Source organism: Numida meleagris, chromosome 11, assembly GCF_002078875.1.
Source record: "Numida meleagris isolate 19003 breed g44 Domestic line chromosome 11, NumMel1.0, whole genome shotgun sequence".
Lineage (NCBI taxonomy): Eukaryota > Metazoa > Chordata > Aves > Galliformes > Numididae > Numida > Numida meleagris.
Genome location: NC_034419.1, coordinates 2,212,190 through 2,238,664, shown reverse-complemented (window position 1 = coordinate 2,238,664; position 26,475 = coordinate 2,212,190). Strand labels below are relative to the sequence as shown.

At 54.3% G+C, this 26,475-nt stretch overlaps 1 protein-coding gene across 2 annotated transcripts in view; it reads left to right on the top strand.

The window, feature by feature from the left end:
- Positions 83 to 26,475, top strand: part of DAG1 (dystroglycan 1) — a 38,255-nt gene continuing 11,862 nt past the window's right edge. The window contains exon 1 of one of the 2 annotated variants that reach the window (XM_021409945.1): positions 83 to 2,320. The gene's annotated coding sequence lies outside the window, so the exon portion shown is untranslated. Of the gene's footprint in view, positions 2,321 to 17,167; positions 20,636 to 26,475 lie in introns of those variants that run through there. The other variant, XM_021409946.1, reaches the window with a different exon arrangement.

The window sequence follows — 26,475 nt, the reverse complement described above, 5'->3', positions numbered from 1 at the left end:
CTCCGCGCTGGGAAAGCGGCACCGCCGCCGCCGGTGGGGCCTAAGCGGGCGCGGAACGGCTGTGAGCGAGCGGAGCGCGCCTTCACCTTGCTTCTCCCGTCTCCCGGGCAGGGGCTGCCTCCCGCTGCTGCGCTACGGACCGCTGCCGCCCCTCGCCGGGAGCGCTGCTCCGAACCGGGGCCTTACCTCGCTTTGTACGAGGTTTGTCGGCCCTTAAAAACTTCGGCTTCACAGGTGCCCTTCTGCCCCGCGGCCCTTGCTCCAGCAGTTCCTAATTCAGCCTCGTTTTCTTCATGCGGCCTCTGCCACCATTCCAGGCATCCTAAGCCACTTACTCATTCTTCCCAATGCTTGCCACTGCGCTCTCCTATCCTAAATATAGGGTAGTGTGCCAACGGGAGAGGCTCGGGGCGAGCCGGGGTGCAGGGAATGCCGCCGTGTCGGCAGAGCCGTGCTGCTCCCACCCCGCGCTGCCTGCTGGCTGCAGGCTTTGTGCTTGCTTCTTGGGGAACTGGCCCGAGTTCATGAATGAGTTGGATGTGGCCCGTGCTAACTTAGCAGTGCCAGTTCCTTTACACAGCAGCGTACGGGTGAGTTTGCTCTGCGCCTTGCTGCGTACCCGTGGGTCTGTAGGGATTTGTTAACCCCGAGCGCTTCTCTGCTTTCAGGCGTGGTTGACACCAGGCTGAGTGCTGCGGGGCTGCTCCCCGCTTCTCCGGCTGCTGCAGGGCGTGAGGGTGGGCACTGGGGTATGCTGAGATCCCCGCCAGCTTGAGCTGTGAAACACATGGTCCAAACTGGCTGAGACCTGACCATAGCTTATCTGCCACGGGCGGCTGCCCTGGAGGAATTCCTGCACGTCTTCTGGCGGCAGAACTTCGCTCCAGCAGCGGGGGGACATCGGAGGGAGCGCTGCGTCCTGGCTCGTGCCACAGAGGCAGGCACTCTAGTGCTTTGCATGCGAGGCCAGGGTCCTCTCGGCTCTGCTGGAAGAGGCAAGAGGGCGGTGGGGTCACGCTGGTGGCAATTCCATGCCCACCCTGCCCTGGCCCAGGTGCGAGGTGCAGCCGAGGTGCGGCACAGCAGCAGGAGCGGTGTCTCGCTGCCTCACCACGTCCCGTCAGCTGAGGAACAGCGTGGAGGAATTAATTCCATTGAGTTGGAGGAGGAAAATGCAAGCTCTAAGTTCTCGTTGGGCAAACAGCGGTCGTGTAAATAAACATCTCTGGCATTCCTTGTGGTGCTCGTAGGCTGCCCACCGGTTTCTTGTTGAACCAGCGGAGAGGCTGCTGCTCCCCCAGCCCTGAGTGCTTCGCTGGCAATTTGGGCAAAATACAAGTAAACACCATTGGGTTGACCCAGCATATCTGAGGTCTCGGTATGCTGAAAATGTTTGTTCTTAGGATGTTTGTGCAGTCTGGAGGGCTCTGTACTCTAAGCCCCAGTTGCTGAAGACTGTGACCATGTTTAATCTGTCTGAAGAACCTGTGCTTTTAGGACTTGTTCTGGGAGATCGAGTAAGTTCGGGCAAACCTTGGAGGTGCTGCAGGAAGGGAAGTTAGTTCACTAACCGACAGACATGCAGGTGTGCATATTTCCTGCTCCAGCTCTTTTTCTTATCTGTGTATCTTCCTGCATTTATTCACTGACTTTGATTCTGGTCTGGACTGAAGTTCGGTATGTCGGTGGGAAAGGTGCTCAGGACTATTTGGTGTTGCTGCGCTTTTCCCGAGCGTGCCGGCTGCGTGGGGCTGCCTGCATCCTGGGTCTGGCGGTGAATTGAAGCCAAAGCTCCTGGTTGGAGGGCAGCCTCTGCCTGAGGCGTTGGCAGGGCTCAGGTGAGATCCCACCCCCCAGGAATGCACGCCGTTTCCCCCAGCGCTGTGTCCTGCTCAAGGTCACACAGCGTGGCACCGTGGGTTCCCAGAGGCTGGGCTCTCACTGGGAAGTGCCCTGGCATCTCCACTGTGCTGGGGTTCCTTCACATCCTGGGCCGGGGCATGCGCCTGCTGCTTCTGACATGCGTCCAACTTCGGGAGCTCCCGAAGCTGGGACCCCAGCTGTAGCACAAGGGCTTTCTGCTGCGTGGCTCCTGTGGGTAGAGCTGGTGGCATGCTCGCTGTGAGCAGGCTCCTTCCTGCACATCGTGGCCAGTCTTTTTGCTGAGCTGATCTTTTTCTTTTTTTTTTTTTCCCCCTGGATTAACTTTCTGCAAATTAGTAACCCAAATGGTCGCACGAAGGAGCGGATAAGTACAGAGCCCTGGAGGAGGGGGCCCAGCCTGGAGGAGGAGGAGGCAGCGGGCGCTGGTGCTGCAGCGGTAAGTTAGCGCAGGGCACTCTCAAAAGGGCCCTTCTCTTCCCTGATCTCAGCTGTGCCCTCCTGCCTCCTCCCACGTGCCAGCTGTGGTGCTGAGCCGGTGCATTGATGAACTGACCCAGCTCACTTGGCATTCAATTGTTCTTTTCATAGTTTTTTTTTTTCCATGTGAGTGTTTTCCTGCTGGTCGGGAGAGAACCCAGACCGGGCTGGCAGGCAGGGAGCCCTGTGCCAGCACAGCTCTCCACTGAGATCCCTTCTGTGGGGTTCTTGCCCTGCTCATTGTGCCTGCGGGTGTGCTGTAGGGCTGCGGGGCCAGGGTTGATTCCTGATGGGATCCCCATGTGTTCTCCCTGGCAGATCCTCACATGCAGGGGGCAGGGCTTGGGGCAGCGGTAGATCCTGTCCCAGCACTGGAGGGGACAGCGTTCACTTTCATCCTGGGGATTTTCTTCAGCGAAACAGGCTCCTGGCCTCATCTGCTCTGTCAACAGTTGTCTGAATGAAGGTTTCTGCTGATGAATTCTTTTTTTCCTCTTTTCACATGTTGTGGTCTCACCACAAGTTTCATCTGTGGCATTTGCCATCGTGGTGACCCTGGCTGAGGATGCAGGCTGTGTTTTCTCACGTGCTTTCTGAGAAGAGCTCAGCTCACGGAGGGCCATGGGGTGGCTTCAGGAAGATTTCAGATCCTGGCTCAGAGCTCTACCACAAATTGCTTTAAAAGCCTCCATGCAGCCTTGGGTTCTGCAGTGCTCCTCGGGAGGACCTGACCAGTGGCATTCCTGCCCGCCCTCGGTGCGGTGATTGCGGGGGGGTTTCAGCTTAATGCAGCATGGCCACAGGTCACGCTGGTGCTGAACACGGGTGATAAATTCACACTGCTGCTTTCAGGCACATTGCGTTTCTTCTTTTTCTTTTAACTAGGTTGTACGTTTAGACTTGAGGAAGCTTAATCCTCTGTGAAGTGTGTTCCTTGAGGCTGGCTATTAGTGTTCTGTAGGTTTGATGGGAGCTTCCAGCAGCAGATACTGGTCACTTGATAGCAGACCCAGGGGCTAGAGATTGACTTGTGCTGGGCGGCAACCGCGGCCGGAGGTTTCCCACTTGAGCGGTGAGTGATGAGGGGTGATGTGACAGCCTTATGCCATTGTCACAGCCTCTGACTGCAGTGTGGGTCTGTGGCACTGCTTGCTTCTTGCCACCATTTTTCCCTTTTCCCTACACAGGGCCAGCCTCAGGTGGACTCTTTCAGACCCTCTGGGAAATGCACCTCTTTGCAGAGCTCCTGTAAGGCCTCCAATGGGTTTCCTTGTGTCCTCGGCTTCTCTGGGTCTCTTCATGTACAGGGGAGGGGTCAGAGACCTCCATAACCAACGGGGAAATAACTCCCGAGTCCTTTCTGGCTTCTGTGCGTCACCCATAAGCTTATGCTGTAGCGTTACCCTCCAGCTGAGGTGTTTTTGTCATCTCCATGTTGTGCTCTGGGGACTCTTACAGGAAGGCCTCGCACCAGGAGCAGATTCTGAGTGTGAGAGCAGGAGGCACGGTGAGGCAGAAGGCAGTAAAGCTCCATTGCTGGGTGCTGATACTGAATGCTTTGGAGCTCTCCCTCTTTTTTTCCTCTTAACACCTTCCCTCTGGACCTGCTTCCTCTGAAGGTGAGCACTTGGCTTTTCCCCAGGTTGGGGGTCCTTAGAACTGGATGACCTTGCAGTCACCTACAAATGCTGAGTGTGAGGCTACTGGGAGTCTGACCTGATGGTTTTGCCACTGAGGCTACAAAGATACATATGACCTGGGTTGCGACAATTTCATATTTGCATCCCTTAGGCTTTCCTAAGCACCTCTCAGCACCACTCAGCACCACTCAGCACCTGCTGAGTGTTGTGTTCTCTGTGCTGTAGGAGTGGATTCCCTCCTGCAGGACCGTGCGTGTTGGTTTCCCACCCCAAAGAAACTATTCCCAGTGGAGTTTCTATAGTAATGCCAATAGCCTACATTAGAGAATAAAGGGTGGTTATTCTAAAACCTGTAGTAAAGTTTTCAGGATCCTAAAATTCAACCCCTTCTCTCCTATCAGCTCCCCAAATCTTCGTTCCCTTTCCTTTGTGCTGCATGCTGCGCAGTTGTGCATGCTATATGAGTGGTGAAAAGTGTAATTTCAGTAGTACTGGCAACAGCAGAACTTAATGGACTCGGCTTGTGTCACTGATTTTTGGTAGCTCTGAAGGGTTCTGCCCTGTGGTGTATGTGAGCAGAGTAGGTTCTGAGCTACAGGGTGTGTCAGTGGTCCTGGGAGTTCTGGAGTGCGGTCACGCAGCAGATCTGTCCCTTGTGCGTGGAGTAAAGCTTCAGGAATAGGGTAGCAAACACAATTTTGGGTTTGTGTCTAGGCTGGCTCAGAAGAACTTCAGACTGGGTGCTGATTTTTTTCTGTTGGTTGCTGGTTGCTCTCTCAGGAAACATTTGTCAGATCTTGGAATGAAATATTTTATCTGAATATCAGAGCTCAGACATTAGAGAGGCCAGATTGATCTTGTGAAAGTAACAATTGCTGAAACCATCCCCTTCAAAAAAGTACAGAGGATGCTAAGGCAACGTGTTGTAACAGCACTGCGGGCAGAACACCACGAACCCTCGTTATAAGCTGCTTGTAAGGAAAGGGTAGGAATAGCACTTCGTAGCCTTAACAAAACTTTGTAATCAAAGCTAATGTGAAGAAGGGATTTGGTTGTTACTGGCAAAGATGTGAACTCGTATCTTTGGGCTTGATTTGTTGGAGAAGGTGGCAGTGTTGCTGTGTGTGGTACTGGTGATAAGCCAGGATAGAAGCTGTACCCAATTCTGTCTGCTTGATGTGGCCGAGTGAAGGACTCCTGATTGCCACAGCCAGTTTAGGCACAAGCAGGGTTGCTAACTGCCTGGGTGGGAGATGGGTGAGCTGCTGATGTTGAGAAGCAGTACTGCAGACCTGTGGTATGGCTCAGGCACCACCTGCCCCTCAAACCAGCGTGCTGCTGCCAGTACCAGGGTTCTGCACGCCCCTTATTGCTGGAAACTGAAATCCTAACCCTCCTATTCCTTCTTGGTGGCTTTGGAGCTGCAGGCTGGCTCTGGCAGGTAGATGTGCCTTGGTTTATGGGCATCCCGAGGGAGCAGGGCCATGGTGCTGTGCTGCCATCACAGGAAGGAGCTGCCTCCTGTAGACCTTGCTGCTGCGTCCTGCTGCTGCCATCTTTGTCCTGCTGTGCTTCAGCTCAGCATCCTCCAGCCCTCTCCTGAATTGCAGGCTCCTAAATTTTCCCCTGTGGGTGCACAGCTTTGTACCTTCTGACTCCAGGTAAGCCTTCTTGCTCCTTTTGTGGGTTCCTGCTGATGAAAACCACTGACTCAGTGCAGCGCTTCAGGAGGTTCCTTGATGTGGCTTCTCCTCTGCTTGGAAAAGAAAAGCAGAGAACAGGGCAGGCAGTGAGATTTCGAATTGGATTTTTCCAGGAGCTGAGATGAAGTCAAGGTTAGGTATGAAGCTCTTCCTTGTCCGTGTCTTTTGGACTGGTGCAGCATGGCCTGGTCACTCCAGGTGTGCTGAAGTCCTGTCTTCTGGTTGTATATGGGAATTCACTCTGGTCAAGCTGAGTCCTTGAGCCAGTGTTTTGGGGTGGGATTCTTCTTAAGCAGAAGCTTAGGATGATGGCAGCTTTATCCTGCACACCTGACTCTTAGCACAGTAGGTTTGGACCAACAGTCTTGAGTTGTGCCAAGTGGAGGAGGTTACCTGGAGCACAATGCTGCTTGGGCATGCAGCAAAGTGACCAGGTCGTAGCAAGTAAAAGTCACTGGTGGTATGAGCAGAACAGATAGCCCAGCTCTGCAGCCTGAGCTGACCCAGGGTTAAGCACCTGCTGCCATCTCAGCATCTCAGTGTGTGATCCAACTGAAAGCAGAGGCAAACGTGGGCAGAAGTTTGTAAGGATGGAAGTGGCTAAGCACGTTGGTCCTGGTTTCACACTAACAGCACAAAAGCTGCAGGAGAGTGCAGGAAGAGGTGGCTGCTATGAAAGTCATTGCTGTGAGAAGCTTGATGATGTAAATCTACTCTAAATTGATGGTCATGAGGACCAGCGAGAATAACTGAAGTGGCTGGTGTCCTCCTGCCTGGGCTTTGTGATCACAGCCAGCTGAGCTCATTTTGAAGTGCTCCTGAAGGCAAACAGCTGTCCCGTTTACCATCTCTCCTCAGTGGGGAGGAATGACCTGTGTCAGCAGAGCCGAACTCTTGTCTTCTTTCCCTAGGCCTTGCTGGGAGGAGTGGGTGTGAGAACTTACCTCTCAGAGTGACTCGTTACAGACCTTCTTGGAGCAGGAACACGGGTAGATCAGCATTGCTGCTGCCCAAACCAGCTGTGATGCGCAGGCTGCTCCTGCAGGAAGGAGGCCTTGCGGCAGCCTGCCTTCCATTTGCTGTTGGCAGGCTTCAGAGCACTCCCTTGCATCGAAAAGTCATACGAGAAAAGCATTGAATGTATTTTTAGATGTCTTTTAAAGTGGCTGAAATGCAACCTGCGTCAGGTCGCTCGCCTGAGCGCTGGAGAGGACTGTGGGTGTGGGATAGACCCAGCCGGAGACACGCGGAGCAGAGACTGCATCGCTGCTGCCAGGATGCAGCTGTCTGTGGGAGCTGCTGCGGCCGGAGCAGTAGGGGCTGGCTGGGACAATAGTGGGAAACAAGTGGGAGATGTCCAGCTGAAACCAGTTCTAATTTATTTTTTCCCTTATCTGTTGGAGTTGTTTGGGTTTTCCTTGGCAGCTGTGGGCAGAATAATTTGTGGCAGAGGATTTTACAGAGCCCAGAATTGGCATGCTCTGAGTTGTTGCTGCGGGCAGAAGAGTCCTGCCTTCTCGTGCTGCTGCTGGGGAGCAGAAGCGCCCTTACAGACCCTGCATCCAGCAGGAACCTGTGCCAGGTGAAAACCGGCCTCTTGCTGGGCTCCTCTACCAGGTGCTGGTGCCCTGGTCTGGCTCTGTGTGTGGCTTTAACTCCTGTGCCAGCACAAAGAGGAGAGGGGTGGAAATGCTTCCTCTGGAGGGGGCACCAGCTTAGAAGGACTGTGAAGCTGCTTCTTGTGGGTCTTCAAGCACATCTGCCTGGCAGGAAGAGTTGGTCCAGCAAATCCTTTCCTACCAGGTGTTGAGTTGCTGACAGTGGGTGAGCATCCCTGCTGCTGACAGAGCTGCCTGCATTGTCGTGCTGCTCCCAGGCCCAGCTTGTGTGAGCTCCCGAAAACTCTGCGAGCCATTGAATAGGAGGAAAAGTGCCTTGTGGTAGGAAGGAAGTGTGATGCATTGCACCACATTGTGTCAGAGGCAAGGGCATCGCCGTAGTGCATGCACAGGGTGTTATTCCTGTGGAGGTATTAGCTGAAATCCTGGGTTGCACATAAGGGGTAAGGGTATTCACACACCACAGCTATTTGGTGCTTGTTTAGGGAGCGGGCTGTTAGACCCCTGTCCACCAAATGAGAAGTATTTTTTTTTTCTGCAAGCCATGCCCTGTTAGAACAAACAAAAAGAATGGGAAGTGATGACAGATGAGGAGCAGGGGACAGAAGAGAAGTCTCCTTTAGGAGCAGCAGTATTTATGTAATGGCTAGCCCAATATTAATGTAAATAAGGAGCTGTGATTTTTACCTTGCAGCATCTGGCTGGGGTGCCTGCACTGACAGCGTGTAGGCAGGTGGGGCGAGAGCTGGAGAGTGCCAGATTGCTCTCCTTGTTCTCCAAAACATTTCTGACTGAATTATGGAAGCCTGTATATAGCAAGAGGAGGACAGAACCAGGGAAAGAAAGCCTGGAAAAGGTGTGCTTTTTTTCATTGTTTGCTAGGGTGCTTCCTAGTTGGAAGAAATAGCTGGGGAGAGGCTGTGGTTGTGCCTTTGACCACTCAGAGGCCTTTCTGTAAGACTTGCTTTAATCAGCCAGGTGAAACTTCCAGGACCTGTGTAACTGATCTCGCTGCATGCTGCCTGTGAGCACGATGTGACTGCGTTCAGGAACGTAATCTGAAATAAGTGCTGAGCATTTCCATATGACCAGCTGCATGAAATGTGTACTTAGCGAGCAAATCTGTTTTTCTTGTCCCTGTTGTTTAAAACAACTGTGGCTGTGCTAGGAACTCATGGGGCATGCCGCACATCTTGTCCAGAGCCCCAAATTACTTCCTAATTAGTGCTGCCTGGATGCGAGCCCACGTTTCGGGAGCAGGATTTGTACGGTGGTGGTGGAGCAGGACGTGGCCACGCGTTGGCTGTGGTGCTTGAAAGCTGTTTGTGATGCCCGCCTGCAGGGAGGCGGCTGTCCCAGCAGCAGGATCCCCTTGTACAGGCACATCTGGCTGGGCTGGGGGCTCCTCTGCTTCCCAGCAGCCCCCTGCGTCGTGGCTGCCTTCCGTCCCCAGCGTGCGGCTCCCGAGACCTGAGTGTGCGGGTGCTGGATGATCCATTTAGGCTGAAAATGCACTGCTTCAACAGAGCTTGGTGGGGAGCGGTGCTCCTTGCGGCAGAGCAGACCTGCCCAGTGCCTCTCAGCCCTCTGAAGCGTGGACCTGCTGTGCTCACTGCCTTCCCGGAGCTGCTGACGGCTGCAGCGCTGGATTTGGTAGCTAATGCTCTTTGGAATAAGTGTCATTTAAAAAGTATCCAGCCAAGAAAGAGCACAAGATGTAATTCCAAGAGGGTTTTTTTTAGAAGGGCGGTAGCTTCTATTAAAGGGAATCGGCGCTGCGCAGCCTCTTGCCCCCTGCGTGCCGTGAGCTTCGTGGGTGTTGTCCGTTCGCCGGCTCTCCAAATTCCTGCAGAAACGGTGCAAAGCTCAAACTGAAGCATTCCTTCCACGCGTCTGCTGGCATTTACAGTGCAGGTATTTTGCTAGTTAACCCGTGAAGCTTTGGAGTGCAAAGCAGAGGTCCTGGGAATGAGGGATGAGGCACAGCCTATTTTTACTCCGTCACAAACAGGGCTCGGCGTGTTTATTTTATGCTGCGGAGCCGCTCAGGCCGGGGCGTTTTTTAATATCTCCTTCTGCTGTTGCTATCGGATTAAAAACTAAACTTAAACTCTGGATGTCACAGGAAAACCCATTGCTCCTGTGAGGTGTGGAGGCCGCTGCGGCCTGCCCGCGCCCACCCGGTGCTGTTTGGGGGTGTGCGAAGGCTGCGGCCTGCTGCTGGGGCCAGGCCCTGTGCCATCCTGAGGAGGACTGAGTGGCTGTGTGGGCTTAGAAGCCACCAGCTACGTGCAGAATGTGGAGGTCTGGGAGCAGAGGCCAGGAGCGGAAAGCCCAGGCCCTGTGCTGTGCCCTGTCCTGCTGGTGCTCACCTGGGGCTGGACGAGGAGGCCCCTGCGTTGCGGTGTGCTTCACATGTTGCCTTGCAAACTTTTAAGCTCTTTATCCCGGCTTATTGCTAGGAGCTATTAAAAGCACGATGTGCTCACACTGTGGTGACACGTATGGTTCACAGGGGTGGGTCAGGGTCTGTCTGTGTTGGAAGCTGCACAAGCATGTAGGGTGAGTGGCACCAACGGCCCCTGTCCACACAGGTTGACCCTCCAACTGTCCGTCAGCCCCTGGAAGCCATCAGCCCTGACCTCCAGGCTGGGATCTGCTGTGTGGCTTCAGGTTTGGTCCAGCCCCTGCAGATTGCACTGCTAACCTGAGGCACTGCGGTGTTCTGTACAAAGAACTAGTCGGTATTGATAATTTAGCTCCTTTGCTAATAAATACCACTGATACTGATTTACAGTTGTATCGTTTTGCACGCCTACAACTACAAAGCTGGTAATTATTAATCTGAGATCTTAGAAACTGCGCTTTGGAATTGCTTTGTCACCCTGCCCTCCCATGGCACTTGGTGTCAGGGTGCTCGTACCTCGCTGCCTGCCTTCCTGCAGCAAATCCTGCCCCACGGATGGGGGGTGAGTGCAGCACCCGGCCTTCTGCTGCTCCCCTTGCCCTTCCCAGGCTCCCAAAAAACAGGGACTTGTGCTGTGCTATATCCATACCCAAACCTGGTGCTTCTGTTGTGACTGGGACAATCCCAGCCCCACCTTATCCTGTTGCTGCCCAGGTTTTCTCAGTGCTGGTGGCCGTGCAGGTCCCCTACAATTACATGGCTCACGCTGATGGCATGCTGGGTCCCTTATGTCCTTCAGGCAAATCACTCTACGTTAGCCTTCATTCTTCTACCTGTGTCCCATTAAGTACAAGCAGTTTACGTGCAGATCTTCATCCCAGTGCAGCAAATTGCCATTTTCCACGCTGCGTTTGCGTTCCAGCAGCAGCTGTGCGGCTGGCTCTCCCGGCTCCTGCAGGTTCCCAGCGATGCTCTGACAAAGCTCCTGCTCACAGCTGCCCTGGAACGTTTATGACCCAAGCTGTGCTGATGGGAGAGGAGACGGAGGGTCGCCTAGCACTGACGTACCTGCTGAAACAAGCCGGTGCACCTTTGGTCTCCAAGCACGGCTCCCAAGAGTTGGTGAGATGTATTTAACACGTTAACCACGTGGTATACCTTCTCTGTCTCCCTGGCAGGCTCCTAGAGGTGAATTCGGTAACATGGGGGTGTTGTCCCCCTTTTTGGGAGCAGCCAAGAGTTCTTGCAAGGAGGGTTGGCCTTTTGGCATGGCTGATTTCTGTTTTTGAAAAATCAGATTCAAGTGTCAAACAGGTAAAGCAACTGGGCTCCGAGTGCCTGGTCTGGTCTCCAAGGAAAACGCGTGCTTGGCCGCAGACCCATCTGCTCTGTGTGTTTTGGATTAAGCAGGCCTGCATTTATTTGAAAATATTAATATTTGTGTACTGTAACGCATCTGCGAGCATTCATGCTCTGAAGGTTAAGCTGTGTTTTGTCAGCGTCCCTGGTGCACAAGAGCCCGTATCCCTGGCAGGCTGGGCTGCGGGGTAATGCATTTTCCCTCTGTGCACAGCTTGGCCAAGTCTTTGGAGAAGAACAGCCATCAGGTGGGGTTTGGCACACTGCAGGGCAGCACTTATGCTCTGGCTGGAGCACGAGCACAGCACCCAGAAATTACAGCTGGTTGTATGTTCTGGGGCTTTGTCCCTGACAGCAGTACCTCATTCTAGAGAGAGTTACTTTGCACAGAGTTACTGGTGTATTTTCTTTCACTGCCTGGCCTGTAAAAGAGAAAAAACTAGGTTAGGAAATAAGACCACTTGTTGCTTTGTGAACAAAGCAGCGTTGATTCGTGGAGCTGAGGCCAGGTATGTCGGTACAGCCCTGAAATTCTAACACAAATGTATTTGTAGGCAAGCTCCTGGAGAAAAAGGAAAAAAAAAAAACCATCAAAAAACAAAACCCACGGGAATGAGCCTATGAGGTAACCCAGCACAGATCTGAAATAAATCAGGAGCAAGTTTGGCTGGCAGGCTACAGCTCTCAAACGTGAGGCACTGCATTGCTGTTGCCCAGTAAGTTTTGAAACAAAGTGACTTAGAATATTTGGTTATAGAAAAAATAGTCGTGGCTTAAAATGTCCCTGGAAGAGCTGTGCTGCTGGACAGAGCAAGTTTCCCAACTTCTATTCTCAGCTTTTCCAGAGATTTCCATAATTCTTTTAGAAGGCTTTTCCACTGTGTGTTGCCCCAGTCCTCCCTGGGCATCCTGTGCTACGACGTACTTGCAGTTCTATTTCCCAGGTTTGCTGTGCTGACTTCAGCCTGGCTTTCCCCAGTCTGGTTTCCTCCAAAAGTGGGAACGTGTCAGGTGCATTGTTATCAACAGGAAAAGGCAGGAAGGTGGGGGGAGAGTTGCCGTAAGCACCTTATCGTCAACAGCTTCCAGACCTGAAGGAGCCGAAATGGGTTTGTTCCTCCCGCAGAGCAAACAGACTGGTGAGGGCTGTGACAAACGGAGCCGGGGCTGTCTGTCCGAGGACAGCGTGTATATCACTTTCTGGGACAAAGGCTACTTAGACATCTGGATGGCACTGGGGATTTTAGGGCAAAAACTAATTACTACTTTGCTGTGGATGAAGAATGGCCGCTCGTTGCGTGAGCACGCTGCCACCAACTCAGCGCTGCGCTGAACTCGTGCTCCAGTGCTCTGGGAGGGAAAGCTGCGGTGCAGAGCTCGTTTGGTGCCCTGGGAACGTGAGGCTGAGCAGACCTTTCCTGACCTTCGGGTGCACTGAGAAAACAAGCTCGTTTTATGGACAGTTAATTTATAGAAAGTTCCTGTTTAAATTTCCTGCGAGAGCCATAAAGCCGGAGGACAGCTGCGCCCATTGCACACCAAAGGCTGCCCGCACCTGGCCCGCATGGAACCAGCTGCAGGGAGCTTTGGGACAGAGCACGTGGGAGCTGCTCTGCAGGGGAGCAGCCCTGCGTGTGCTGTGGAGGTGTCCTGCCTGCTGAGATGGCCCTTGGAGCCGAGCCCGGGTTATGGATCAGCTTCTGTATTGCATTCACTCTGGTTTACTTAAGCCTGGCTTAAGGAGTGTGTAGGTGGTAGTAACCAATAATCCAAAACAAAAGCTGTTTGGCATTTTTTTTTTTTCCCCTTCCAGGCACGGGGAAAGCTGCATTTATTTCCTGCTGCTTTCTCCCTCCTTCCCCAAAGACAGAAATAAGCAAAGCCTTGTAGATTTGCACTTGTTTGTGCTGCTCTCAGTGCAAAGCAGGTGGGGTGCCGCAGCACGCCCTGTCACACTGCTCCTGCTCGGCTCCCCGCAGCAGCCAGGCTGCTCTGCTCTCAGCAGGAGTGCGTGCTCTAGTAGTTCTGATCCTGATAGCTAATTCTGATCCAGTTTGACAGGGGCCGGGATCTTAAAGACACCGAGCTCTCAGGGGAGCCCTGCGATACTCGGTCTGTCCTGCAGCTCAGAGCTCTTTCTCCTTGTCTGCAGGCAGGTAGGCTCACGCTCTCCCTCCCTGCTTTGGATCCTTTTACCGTTTCTTCTCCTCAACCTCCTTGCCACATTAAAGCTAAGATGAAGGAAAGAAAAACTTGCAGCTCATACCCAGGGCTGAGAACCAGAACTGGGAGGCGCAGGAATCCATCCCACGAATACTTGGAAGGCAGTTTCTTGGCTCGGGGCACGCTGGGGATTTGCGCCCTGGCTGCCCCCCCATCCCCACCGCCTGTCCCTGCTCGTCAGCCCTCGCTGCTGGGCAGCCTGCGCCCTGCTCACTGCCTGGCCTTCCTCACGCTCCTCGCCCCTTTCTCCAAGGCTGTGGCTGACCGGGGCAGAAGACGACTTTGGGGTGAGTGGCTGGAGGGTCGGAGAGGCCCCTGCTTCGCTTGGCCCCTGGGGATTGAGCAGCGCTGGGATGTGGGAGTAATGGAAGGGGAGCGCCGAGCTCCGTGCAGCTCTCGCGCCGTGCGGGGGTTCTTCGGTACACCCCCTGGGCAGGTTTTCCCACCTGATACAAGAAAACTCTTTGGTATGCTCAGGGCTTGAAATCTCTTCGTTTTGTTGAAGCCGGGGCCTGTTTCTCTTCCTTTAAATCTCTGCAGAGGTTGATAAGCAGCTGGTCCTTTCTCTGGGAGAAAACGCTGCAGAAAGAAATGCCAGGAATGCGAACAGCAGGTGGGGACTGGCAGATGTACATATCAATCACGACAGACTGACAGAGGGGCTCATTCCTCAGCAGAGCCCCTGTTTGCCTCTGGCTGGGTTTGTGCGAACCAATCTGAGCCCCTCCGGCCTCCGCTGGGGGTTTACAGTGGGGCAGCTCCTGGGCTCTGTTGGGGAGCAGTGTGCTCTGTGCTGCTCTGGGCGTGGGACCTCTGCTCCAGGGATGGGGCAGAGCCTTTGGAGCGCGCTGCTGGCTCTCAGCATTCCTAATAACTAACGTGCTGCACCTCAGGAATGGGCAGTGAGGGATCTTGCTGCCACGTTGCCGAAGAAGCAGGCAGCCTCAGCGAGTTAATTGAATTTGCTGCACTGTTGCATTTTAAACCATGACTTCATCCCTCTGAGGAGTCTGGAGTTATTTCCGTGGACAAACCCCTGCTCGGAGACGGTTCTCTGAGGTCACCTGCAGTGAGGGACCACGCAGCCGCAGGGTGCAGAAGTGCATGGCAGAGGGCTGCGCGGGACCTGCGGTGCCATGCGAGCGCTTCCTGAGCTCGCTCCTTGCTCTCAGTGCTGCTGATTTCTGAGCACCTGGCACCTGATGGGGAGACACCTCGTAGTGGCAGAGCACCTGATTTACATGAACTAATGGGCTGAGTGGTGAGAAGCCTTTATCTGGTGATCTCTGCGCGGCGTTCCCCTGCGTGCCAGCAACGCGTGTTACAAGCCGAGCAAAGCTGCTGTCACAAATGACATTATGGGTGCCTTCCCCAGGCTCTAAGCTTTCGTTCTGGCCGACGTGCTCGCGTTGGGATGTGTTATCTGAGCGCTTCGGGTCCACTTCGCTGCTTCTGCACGGCGATTCCTGGAAAACCCAGAATAAAAGTCAGGCTGGTGGGGCTGTGATTAGACCTCCCCCGATGTGATGGATCCCCGGGGAGTTTTGCTGGGCTCGGCCTGCCTGAGCAGCTGCTGGCTGCAGGGCTTCAGGGCAGCCAGCTCCGGTCCCAGGGATTTGGCCATCCCCAAAAGCCAGCAGTTCCGTGGGGTTCACAGGGATGTTGCTGGTTTCCCCAGCTGATGTGTTTAACAAGTGAAGGCACATCTGCCCCAAGTCCTCCCATCAGCTTTTCTTGGGATTTTCTTTGTTTTTGTGGAAGAGCGGTGTAAGAAATGAACACTTTTCCCAAGTAAGAAAGGCAGTGAGGGTTGGGGGGGGGGTTAGTGCTGGGGCACAGAGCAAAGACCTTGGAAATGTAACTTTTTCCAGCAGCAAAAACTCATTTTCTTAGCTCCCCATCACAGGACTTGCTTAAATTAGTACTTGTTTGAACTGGAATAGGTATCCGTGACCAAACCCTTGCTGCAGAGGTTATGTGTGGTGCTGGAGTCCTGGTTCACTCCTGAGCCTAATTGCTGGCGCTGGTGTTTCCCATGCTGTGGCTCTGCCTCACGCTCGTTTTCAAGTTTTCAGCAAAAACAGCTCGGCCGTTTTCAGGAGCTAAAGGCAGAAGTGCTTAAAGTTGTGAGTATTTAAGAGAACAACAAAGCTTAACTGCTGTGCACTGAGCTGCCTGCTCTTGTCCAAGGGCTGTGCTCCAGGGCCCCGATCTTATCACCTGGCAGGCACCAGAATGGCTCTGTGGTCCTCACCTGCCGCTCAGAGATGCTATCCACAAAGGGCCGGGTGGGCCGGGCAGGGTGGGGACACCTGGGGGCACTGGTAGGGGCCAGCTCTGTCCTCTTACTGCTGCCTTGTGAACGGCCATGGCCGGGTGAGGAGCTCCTCTGCCCAGTGGAGAGAAAGCTTTGGAGAAGGTGCAGAACGAGGAGCACACTGTGCTTGCTGTGACCAGCTCACGCTCAGCCGGAGCTCAGGTATTCTCATTTTTAATTCATTATTTGCAACCTCGATGCGTTAAGTATTGCTTGCGCTACCCACAGCAGCATCCTGCCTTGCTGGGCGGGTTAGGAGTGGGTGGTGTGGGGCTCAGCCTGCAGTGTTAGCAGCACATCTTGTGGTTGTCACGAGGCAACGAGGGGCAGCCTGGCTTCTGCTGCCCTGCTGCTCGCTCTGACGGCCACTTTAAGTGTGTGTGTGTGTGCGAGATGATTCAGTTCATTAATGTGGCTTTATGTGCATTTTGATGCTATAAGGCGGTGGAGGCCTTTGCGTTGAACTCAGAATTATGTCTCCAAACTGCACCTTTCTTGGTCTTTATGGCACACCTCCCTCTGGTTGCGTGCTGTTGTAGCAGTTTTCTGCTCTGCTGTACAGGTGCCTGTGAAGCAGGGAGTGCCTGGGGACTGCAGCTGCTAAGCCAGGTTTTCTGTTCTCTTTTTTTAAAATTTGAGCTGCACGTTTTTCCTTAGAGCTTGTCACTAAACCCAGGAGAGGCTCAGGCACCAGTGCTGAATTCCTCGTAGCAGGTGGGCTGTTGGGAAGCTGGAAGCTAATCCTGGCTGCCCTGTAGCAAGCGCATTTTTGGTTGTTTTGGTAACTAAGTCTACCCCCTCCAGGTGAAGACACAGAGCTGTGGCTGGGCTCTGTACCTTGGTCCTGCTGTACAAGCAATAAGACAGACCCACAGCTGTGGCACAGCGCGGTCCTGCAGGGCTGCCAGGTCTCCTGGGACCCTACAGCTCTTCCCCGAACCTGCAGCCCTTTAGCAACAGCCAGCCAAGGAAGTGCCATATAACCACTGAAGTAAGATAACATAAGCAAATAGAAGCTTTGGTGCAGGTAATTGGGTACCTAATTGCTGCGTTTGCCACCTGGGGACTGGAATTGCTCTCTGCTCTGGAAGCTGAATGGGCCATACTGTGATAAGCAGTTTAATTGTTTCCCTGCATCTGCTGCAGCATTATAAAACTAAAGCAAGCTGCACACACCTTCAGAGCTTAACAGCCTCGCTGCAACTCCGAGCCTGCGTTTTCCTGTGGTGCTTGAGCATCTCCTTCACGCAGCCCTTCTGTTCTCCACGCTCTTTATCTTTGCCTATGCTGCGTGGTAGCAGTGAGCCATTGAGTTTTTCTGGAAAGTTGTTCAGGTCTATGTAGTTATTAGCTATAGGGAGGGGAACGTGCAAGCAGTGAGGAGGGTCTGCTGGGAGCGGGATGCCCTCTCCAGCCAATTGCTGGGGTTTGAGCATCGCTTTCGTAAGGAAGAGCAGGTGGGTGCTGAGCAAAAATCACGCCCAGGTTGACTTGGGGGGCGGCATTTGGAAGGACAGGGGTGGGGTGGTGGTGTTAGATGCTCGGAGTGCTTGAGGCTGTGCAGTGGGGTTGCCCTCCTTCCCGGGGGCACTGCTGGGTGCCTGTGCCGGGAGCAGGCAGCCCTGCTGCAGGAGCTGAGAGCAGGGTGTGGGGGCACTGCTTTGGGGGTGAGCCAGGAGAGAGGGTGCTTGGCGGGGACAGGCACAAGCTGGTACAGCACCTGGCTGAGTGCTGGTGTAATTTCCCTTGTTGCCTCAGAACGGCATTTAGCTCTGTTTTCCCGGGGCAAACACTGGTGCTTTAATGACTTTGCCCCCATTCCTGGGATTCCTGCAGTCTGAGCAGGTGCGTTACCTGTGCTTCGCTTCTTTACTTTGCCCTGGGAGCAACATCAGCACAGGATCTGCCCCATCTTCTTACTCCAGTGTTTCCCTCCACAGCTTAACTCCACCTGGGTGCTTGGAGGGAGCACCTTGCTCCTGAGGTTTGGGCACTGGCAGCAGCAGGAGGTGTTAGGGCTGGACCTGCAGCTAAGAACAGACGCCCAAATCCCACCACCACTCCTTGCAGCAGAGTTCATGGCCTCAGAATAATCGGGTTGGCACTCGGCTCCGTGATGCCAGAGCAGGGCGTGGAGTGAGGCTGGAGCTGTCTGTGTGCTTTTGGCACCCCCGGCCCCAGGGTGACCCGACAGCAGGGCTGTGCAGCCCTGAAAACCCCAGGCAGAACCAGACAGAGGTTGGTTTTGAATTGGCTTGTGCCATAGCAGCAGGGAAGCAGCCGGATGCCCCCTGAGCCAGGTCCCTGCTTTTCCACAGCTCTCAGATTGCTGGCGTGGCCGGGGGTTGTGGTGAGGAGCAGGGAGTTTTAGCCAGGTAGTCAAAGCCTTCGCCCTCTGCTCTCTAGCAAGAGGAGAGTACCTATAGAAATGTGCACTGTGCAAAGAGCTCGTCAGTCTGATGGAGTTCGGTGACTCCTGAGGATCTTTAGGATCTTTAATTCCTCTTTCAGAAGCTTTCTTGGTCTTAGCTCTGCTTCATTTCGCAGCTTTCCCATTTTATGCTTGTTGGTTAGGGCTGGAGTGTGCTGCCAAAAATCATTTACAATGGTTTTCTTGAGAAACATTGAAAGTTGCAAGTCTGGGGCCGAAGCCCTGGCTGCTCTGCACAGATCACTGAGTGGTGAATGTGTTCAGAAGGGGAGCTGTGGCAGTTCCACTCGTGGAGCGATAAGTTGGGGTGGAGCAGCTCCATCAAGCTGCATCTTCATGCTTTGGCTTGGGGCTGCAAGGCGGGGTGCAGGAGCTGATGGAACAGCGGGATGCTTCCAAACAGAATGTGCTAGCCCTTAGCTACGCAGCCACAAAGGACACAAACGATGCTGCCTATGTAACTGGAGCGCTGGAAACTGGCTTGCCTCGCTCCCTTGCCTGCCTCCCATCAGCTCCAGTGCCGCTGGTAGCGGCAGTCGGGCTCCTGGCACCGGGGTAAGGCTTTGAGCCCACCCCTCCAGTCCTGGCTGGTGCCCTGAGCTCAGCTGATGGGAAATTGTTGCTTAGAGAACGTTTCCAAAAACCCTCTTGAAATGCTTCATTATCTGAGGAATTCTGTGAAATACCCAGAAGGTGATGATGAACCCTTGGAATGCGGCTGCCTATCTGTAAAACCATGCAGCAGAACGGCATTTAGATGAATGCGAAACCTCGTTAAGGTTTCTCCTTTTCGGTGGGGTTTGGTGCCTGCAGGCCTGGGGTGGTTTGCTCCTCACGCTGGGATGCACAGCGTGCTGCCAGGTGCCCCATGCCCGCCTCGATGCCCCCAGCACAGCTGAGGTTTGCCTGCTGCCTGCGTGCTGCCGTGTCCTAGGGGAGCCAGAGCACAGTGCTCGATGTACAGGGCGGTTCTGGGGATAAAAAATTAAAAAATATTTTGCCGTGTGACCGCATGAGGAAGGATCTCCACATCCAGACACTGCGGGACCCGCCAGAGCCGCAGCCTTCTTTCTCACATGGTTTGGAAGCACGACTGGGTCTTTGAAGGAAGGCTTTCAGGTCTGCCCTGCCACCAGGCTCTCCCCCACCTCACTAACGGCTTCTGCTCGCTAATTTGACAGAAGAGGCTTTGTGCCTCTTGTTTTTTATCGAACAAAAAACAGGTGGCTGGGATGCTGGGCGGGTTTCCTTGGCTAAATGGGCGCTCCCAGGCTGACCTCTGCTCCTCTGTGTGGCTTCCAGCGCATGGTGTGGTCGGGAGGCTGAGCTGGGAGAAGCTGCAGCGAGATTTCCTGCCTTGCTGGACGTGGGAATGCGTCCCTCGGGGTCTATCTCCTTTCTGTGTGGGATCCTTAGTACTTAATAGGATGAAGCGTCCAGTGCAAGAGTCCTCTCTGGTTAGGATATTTGTTGCTTCTCTTCTGTGTGGGCTCTCTGAAGCCTCACAAGGGGGTCTGCTCAGCCTTGAATTCAATTAGGGAGTCAGGCAAGAGTTGCAAATCTGGTTAGTCTCGTTTGTTTCACTGCTCATAGCTGCATCTGAAGCAAACATCTCCTGCACAGTGCAGAGGGGCGGCCTAGGGAGGAAGGATTTCTCTGGGTTTCAGCTGAGACTGCAAGTGCTGCTGCGAGCTGGGGAAGGATTTTGTCCCGTTTAGAGCATGAGATGGAGGGAAGGACTCCAGCCCGTCAGTGGCAGGACGTTGGTTTGGTGGGCAGCGTGCAGATAGACATCTGCGTTCCTCATTGCAGTGACTTCTATCAAAGGTCATTAGCTGGTGTGAATTGGACTCAGACAGCTGGTGGATGGTGAGTGACAGACGCCGGGACGGGACGTGCCGTGGGGGCTGTCACACTCAGCCCACGGGACGATTCCTGCTGGAACGCCCTTTGGTAACGCTGCTGTCTTCATCTCAGCATGATCTGGCTGAACTTGCTCGGAGCTATGAAGTGCTGTCTTTACGAAAGAGAAATCGGGAGGAAAAATACCTGTTTTATCTTGGTGACCTGAGTTCTGTTTCTTCACCGAAGCTTGGAATCTGATAAAGCATTCATATGCATGGATGCATACATGCCTGTCGTGTTTGTCTTCAAGCATTTCTATAGCTTTGGTAGTAAAGAGCTCTAAAAACCACAGAAGTTGGGGCAGGCGTTTTGTTGTTTAATTTCCTGTGACTTTCAGTACTAGCTTTAGCTCAGGTTCTGTTAAACATAGAATGTAAGTATTAGGATGTTTACGCTGTCTAGCTCTGGTTCGGGCAAAATCAGGAGTAGCATTACCGAGGGGCTGGCTGCACGGTGGCAAATCAAGTGAAGTCAATGCCAGGTTAAACTGAATGCCCTTAAGAACAAGCAGACCTTTGCTCTGCCCCGCTGCAGCTGTATATTTAGCCTGTATGCCCTTTCCAATTACAGCCAGGAGAAGACACCCGAGGAGGAATGCAAGTCATACCCGCCCAGAGAGCTGCCCTGGGATCCATCACAAAGTGCTTCTCGAGCCAGGAGCAGCGCCTTGGTAACTTCCATCCATAAAATTGACCCGTCCCTCCCTTCTTCTTGGGGTTTAACATTTACCATGCTCACGGCCTCGTTCTGCACGGGGCTGTGCTTGGTGCATGTCTTGCTCCTGGCGCGTCCATCAGCGGCCCTACTCCTGGCCCCTGGTGCCTCTGCACCTGCTGTGCTCTGCCTGCTTCTCCTGAGGGCAGTGCAGTTGTTTCTCGTGCAGGGTCCGTCCTGTACCCAGATAATCCCTTCTGGTCCTTCTTTGGAGGCTGTGGGCAGTGCCTGTTGTAGGGACAGCACCGTGAAGCAGTCTTCAGCTGTTATTCAGAGTCCCCTCCCTGGATTTATCCTAATTTGCCCACGTGCTGCCAGGACCCTGGCAGTTCTGGCTGTGATGCTCCTGATTACAGGGAAAAAATGATCTCTGAGGCATCCTAAATATTTGGGCAGATAATATCTGAGTTTCCTTTTAACTGAGCGCACTTGAAGATACAATCTGGGTTGTCTGGGAATAGCAAAGTGGGAGGAAGGGATTGATTGTGGTTGCTGAAGCTCTCATGAAAGAGAGAAATCCCACCCAGCCAAAATCACTGCTGCGGTCACTTGTGCGGGTCCGGGGCAGTGCTGGGTGGCGTGGATGCCCCCAAGCATCACAGAGGCACATGTCAAGTGTGGGTTTTGAGGGACCTGCAGGCAGGATCTAACAGCTGGGAGGTATCCACCTGGTCTTCTATAGCAGAGTCAGGTCGGTGTGCAAGCACGATTCCTTCTTGGTGGCACAGAGCTCTAGCTTGCAAAGAGAAGGGAATGACGGGTAGCAGGAAAACTTCCCCTGAGCTCTGGGCAGGTTAAATATCTTGGTGCTTACTGCAGCAGAATAAAAACCACTTTAAGGTGTCAATTGCTGCGACCACTTCCCCTGCAAGCTTCCTGGGGTGGCTGGTGGCACGCATGACCTGAGGCAGCGAGTGACTGTCTGCAGTTTCCATCAGCAGAAGTGCCGCTCGTCTCCCTGCCCAGCACGTACCTCAGCGCAGCTGAGTTTTGTTGTTTTTTCCCCTAGATTGTTGCTCAGTGTCAGGGTTTCCTGTTGCTGACAACAGCTGTGCTGGAGATGAGCAGAGCCTGCTACTTTGCATTTGTTCTATGGTTACAGGCGTGCAGGACAGCTGTCACTTCAGCATTAAACCAAAACTGCAGGGGTGAGCTTGTCTTTCAGAGAGGCATCCCGTCCTGGTGCACGTCCTCCCTGCACGTGTCAGGGTGTCCTCGGTGGGGGCACGGCTTCACGGAGGGAGAACGTCCGTCCCCAGCTTTGCCCGCTCCCTCGTGCCAGCTGCGTGACAAATGTCCCTGGGCAGCTGTCCTCCTGCACGTCCCTCCCGTTACTCACCCGGGCATGCAGTGGCTGGAGCTGGTGAGCGCCTGGGTCACTGCTGTGCGCACACAGGCGGCTATCAGGGTGGAGGGTGGGAGAAACCCCCTCTTGCCCAGCCCCCCCAGCTCCCACAGCCGTGCGCAGAGCAGCAGCCGGCACCGGGGCACGTGCAGCTCTGTGCCCCTGCCCGCGCCCAGCCGTCCCGCCGCGTTGCATCATTCCTCCTGCTCACTGCCCCGACATGCAGCTGCTGAAGGGACTTGCCCGGAGATTCTCCTGTGGGAACACGCACGAGAGCCGTGCACGTACAGTAGATGTGCTTTGGAAAGTTGCACCGGCCCCTTGCAGCCTGCTCTGAGTTTGCTTCCTTAGGGAGAGACCGTTCGTTCAGTGCTGCCCTTATGGGGACACTGGTAAATAAGCAGCTCAGGTAAGTGGGATTCTTCCTTGCTCTCCTTAATTCCTTCTTATCTGGAGCAGGGCATGGGAAGGCGGCTACCCAGGCTTTCAGCGTGCTAGGTTCAGTGGCATTAACGTGCTGGCAGTGATTAATTACCGCAGCCCACTGATGTAACTGTACTCGAGCAATTGGATTAGGTGCAGCTGGGCTGGGGCTCACTTTAGCAGGTTCTTGCTGGAGCCATGATGTAGTTGGCCACACAGAAGCTGTTCCTAGGGCAGCTGTGCTCCTGCCGGGACCCTGCTCCTCCTGGTCCTGCAGTGGGCAGGCAGCAAAGTCCCGTGGCCGGCAGGAGCTGCGTTGTCCGGGTCTTCCTTTCAGCCCTGTCTGTCCTCTCTGTTCTGCATTCCTACAAATGAAGCAGTGCGTGTCCTTAGCACATCAGCAGGCCTTGTGGTTGCGTGGAGGAGTCAGCTCCAGCGTTGCCTTGACAAGTCAGCATCATATCAGCATCACCCAGCAGGCCCGGCTGCGTGCTCTGAGATGGGGATTTGGCACTGGCAATCAGGCAGCAATGCTGGCACGTGCGCTGAGCGCCGAGACCAAAGCAGATGTTGATCCCAGCTTTGATGTTTAATCCAACGTTTTGGAGGTTCAAAGTTGAGACCAAAAGAGCTCTCACAGAAGCAGGAGGATGAAGAGAAACTCGGTGCTTTCATAAGATCAGACAGAGCAAAACATCCCGAAATTCAGGACTAACCTGAACCTTTGTGGTGGTTCTGCCAAACAGGGCAGCGCAGATCCTGCTGGAGGAGGGAGCACCGCCGCGTGGAGAAGCTGGGGTGGCCTGGCCTGCCCCGGTAACCTGAAAGCAAGTGAATGAGCCCTGCGGCATGGTGATGTCTGTGGAGCACAGAGCAGCACTGCAGAATTCTGTTTGATTTTTGGCTCTGTTCTGAGCTTGTGTGAAACAGTAGAATCGCAGAATGGCTTAGGTTGGAGGGGACCTTAAAGATCAACTAGTTCTAACCCACAGAAGTGGGCAGGGATACCACCCACCAGCTCAGGCTGCCCGGGTTCCCATCCGGCCTGGCCTCCAGAGATGGGGCATCCACAGCCTCTCTGGACAGCCTGGCTGGGCAGCAGGCTGTTGGCCTTTCTGGTCCTCTCCAGCTCCGTGCTATTCACAGCTTGTGGAAGGTGATCCCGAACGCTGTCATCTTCTACCTATGACTGAGCAGTCTCAAACAAGTGGGTCTGCATTTTACCCCTGTCACAGCACGTGAAATAGTTTGGCTGTAGCTCTGGAACTTCCTGGAGACGTTGTGCAGGTGCCCATACGTTTTTCCACCTTCCCACGCTTGGTCTGTGCATCTGCGCTTGCATCTAGATGCACAGGTGGGGGTCTGTCCCAAAGTGACCATTGCTGGGGAGCTGCTCTGCCTTTGGGTCCTAGCACAGTGCAGTGTGAGAGCCTGGCACCGCGTCAGCTTCTCTTGTCGTTTGGTGGGGAGCTGTGTTAAAGAGATTTCTTGATGGTGTAATGTTGTTCTTGCTTCTCCTGGCTTTTCTTTTGATAGTGGCTGCAGAATTCTTCCTGTACCTCCGTTGCGCTCTGCTTCTGGGTGCTGAGACTGTTCTGTGGTTTTCCTAAATGAAATTTGGAATTGGTGTGACCTGCAAGTGTCTGGCTAGATCTGCACAGCCAGTGCTTGAGTTGCCTGGCTGAGGGGCACTGGCATTGCTCGTTGCCTGCTCCAGGGATTCTTTCTGCAGTGGGTGATGACTTCATCCTCCTCTCCTGCCACAGATATCAGGAACCGGCTCCGTTCTGCCCAGGCACTCCTGTCTGTCCGCCAGGAACGCCCTGGGGCGGATCACGGAGTTGGCTGAACAACGCAGAGCCGCACCGTGGCGGTGCGTGGTTCCCGCAGCCGTGACGAGCCGGGGGCATCGCTGCTGCGGGGACACGGTGCCCACCTCTGCAGGTGTGGCTGCCGCTCTACATGGCTGCTGCTGGCTGTCCGTCCATCCGGCTGTCTGCATGTCCGTCCCACTCAGGTGTGGAGGCCCGGCTGTGAGCAGCAGCTGTGTTTCTGTGCTGATACCATCTCAGCTCCACAGCAGCCACATTCCTCAGCTGCTGCCTTCCTCCCCCCCGGCTGCAGGCAATGGGGCTTCAGGAGAAGAAGCTCACGAACGAGATGCTATCCGCGCAGGCTCTACAGAAGCTGAGTGCCTCTTTCTGCCTTCTTAGAGCTCTGTGCAGAGTGTCAGTCCCCTGGTTTCCCACTGTGGTAGTCAGTAGCCTCACCAGGACCTCCTGCAGAACCTTGTTCCTTCTCCAGAGCACAGTCAGAACGAGATGCGCAGAGCATGGTGGAAGTTCTCTGGATGCCTGCTGTGGTAGCTCTCTTCTTATTGAGGTGACTCCAGGCTCATCCAAATTCACCATGTCCAAAATTAATCCACATTCCCGGCTCAGCTGATGTGTGTCAGATTCTCATCCCCTGACAAGGCAGGGAGCTGGTAGGAGTTGGGGCCTGTAGGAAGTGGGACTTGCTTTTACCTACCCAGCTGCTTCATTTCTGGTGGTGACAACCACCTGGAGAGTGAAACCAGGTGTTTCACTCCGGGTAAAGACCACAGTATTGCTTGTGGGAAGAGCCTGGATTTGGTTTCCCTGTTACTTGGCCTGGGGTACTCCAGTCTGGGTTAGGTCAGGTGGGGAATGGGCTCTCCTCTGGCCCCAGCACCTGCTCCCTCCCAGCTGATTTCCAGTGCTTTCCAGCAGTGTTTTCTGCCTGTGCTGTTTCTCCTGCCTTTCACTTGAGGGCTTTCTGAGACTGGCAATGGTCAGATCAGGTATCTGCCTGACAAATGCTGCGCCCGAAGTTACTGCATTCAGCTCGCAATCCCACTGCCCCCAGCTGCCTGTGGCTGGGTGCTTCCTCGTGGTGGCATGGAGGTGCCAGCCCTCTGCCCGCAGATGGGAAGGCTTGTCGCAGGGTGAGATGTGCCAGCCTTCGCACAACCCCTCTGCCTTTCCCTTCTGTGGTAGGCCCGGCCGTGCAGCCATGTGGCCTCTGGCACACCATGCTGCGGCAAGGGGTGGCGGGCTGCAGGGCGCTTGTGGGTTTGGAAACGGAGGAGGTTTCATCTTGACAGGCAAACGGCTTCAGGGGTGAGGAACTCTAAAGCATCCTCAGCCCGAGGACTTGATGTCCAGAATAGCACAAGCTCTGCGTCAGCCTCAGAGCGCCCGCAGCGCGCCCTGGCTTTGTTCGTTAGCTGGGCGGATGCAGAACCCGCCCTGTGATAGCTTTGCACAGGGCAGCTCCCAGCCCTGCTCACACACTCTGCAATCAGGGCACCAGGAGTTGTGCGAGGGCAGCCAGGCGTACACCCGCTGCGTGGGAGCTGTGCTGAGGGCTGGGGGCCGTGGCAGTTGGCTCTTTGTGGTCGTGAGGCGGGCAGGGTTTGCTCTAGGATTTCAGAGCTGCTGCTGCTCTCAGCCTGGGAAAAAATGGGTTGGTTGAAGGTGCCTGAGCACCTGGATCCAAGGTAACCCAGTCCCAGGTGCTCTCTGGGGCCTCGCGTGCGTAGCTTGCTCAGGTCTGATTCTGGGGTGCATGTTGCTGGCCCCAAGACAGTTATGAACACTGGCTAATCCCGAAGGCTGGAACCGAGAGTGAGCCTGGTTTGAGAAGCTAGGCTATGGGGTGGAGTAGCAAAAGCATCTGTGTGCGTTGAGTATCAGAGGTTTCTAGGGGCCTTGATGCCCCTAGAATCAGCATTTAAATGTGGGTAATCAGCATTTAAATGTGCTGCTGCCCAGCCTGAGTGCAGCTCGCCTCCAAAGACCCCTCTGTGCTGCACTGTGCTCTGCCACCAGCCGTGTCTGCCCGGAGCCTGGGCCAGCGGGCACTCCGGGAGCAGCACGGCTGTGTGCATGGAAAGCAGGCGGGTCTGATTGCTCTAGAGATGCTGTACATCAGGAGAAGGGCTGGGAAGCTCTCTCTGTCTTAATGGTAGCGTTAACTCTTAGGGATTAATCCAAAAGCAAATTAAA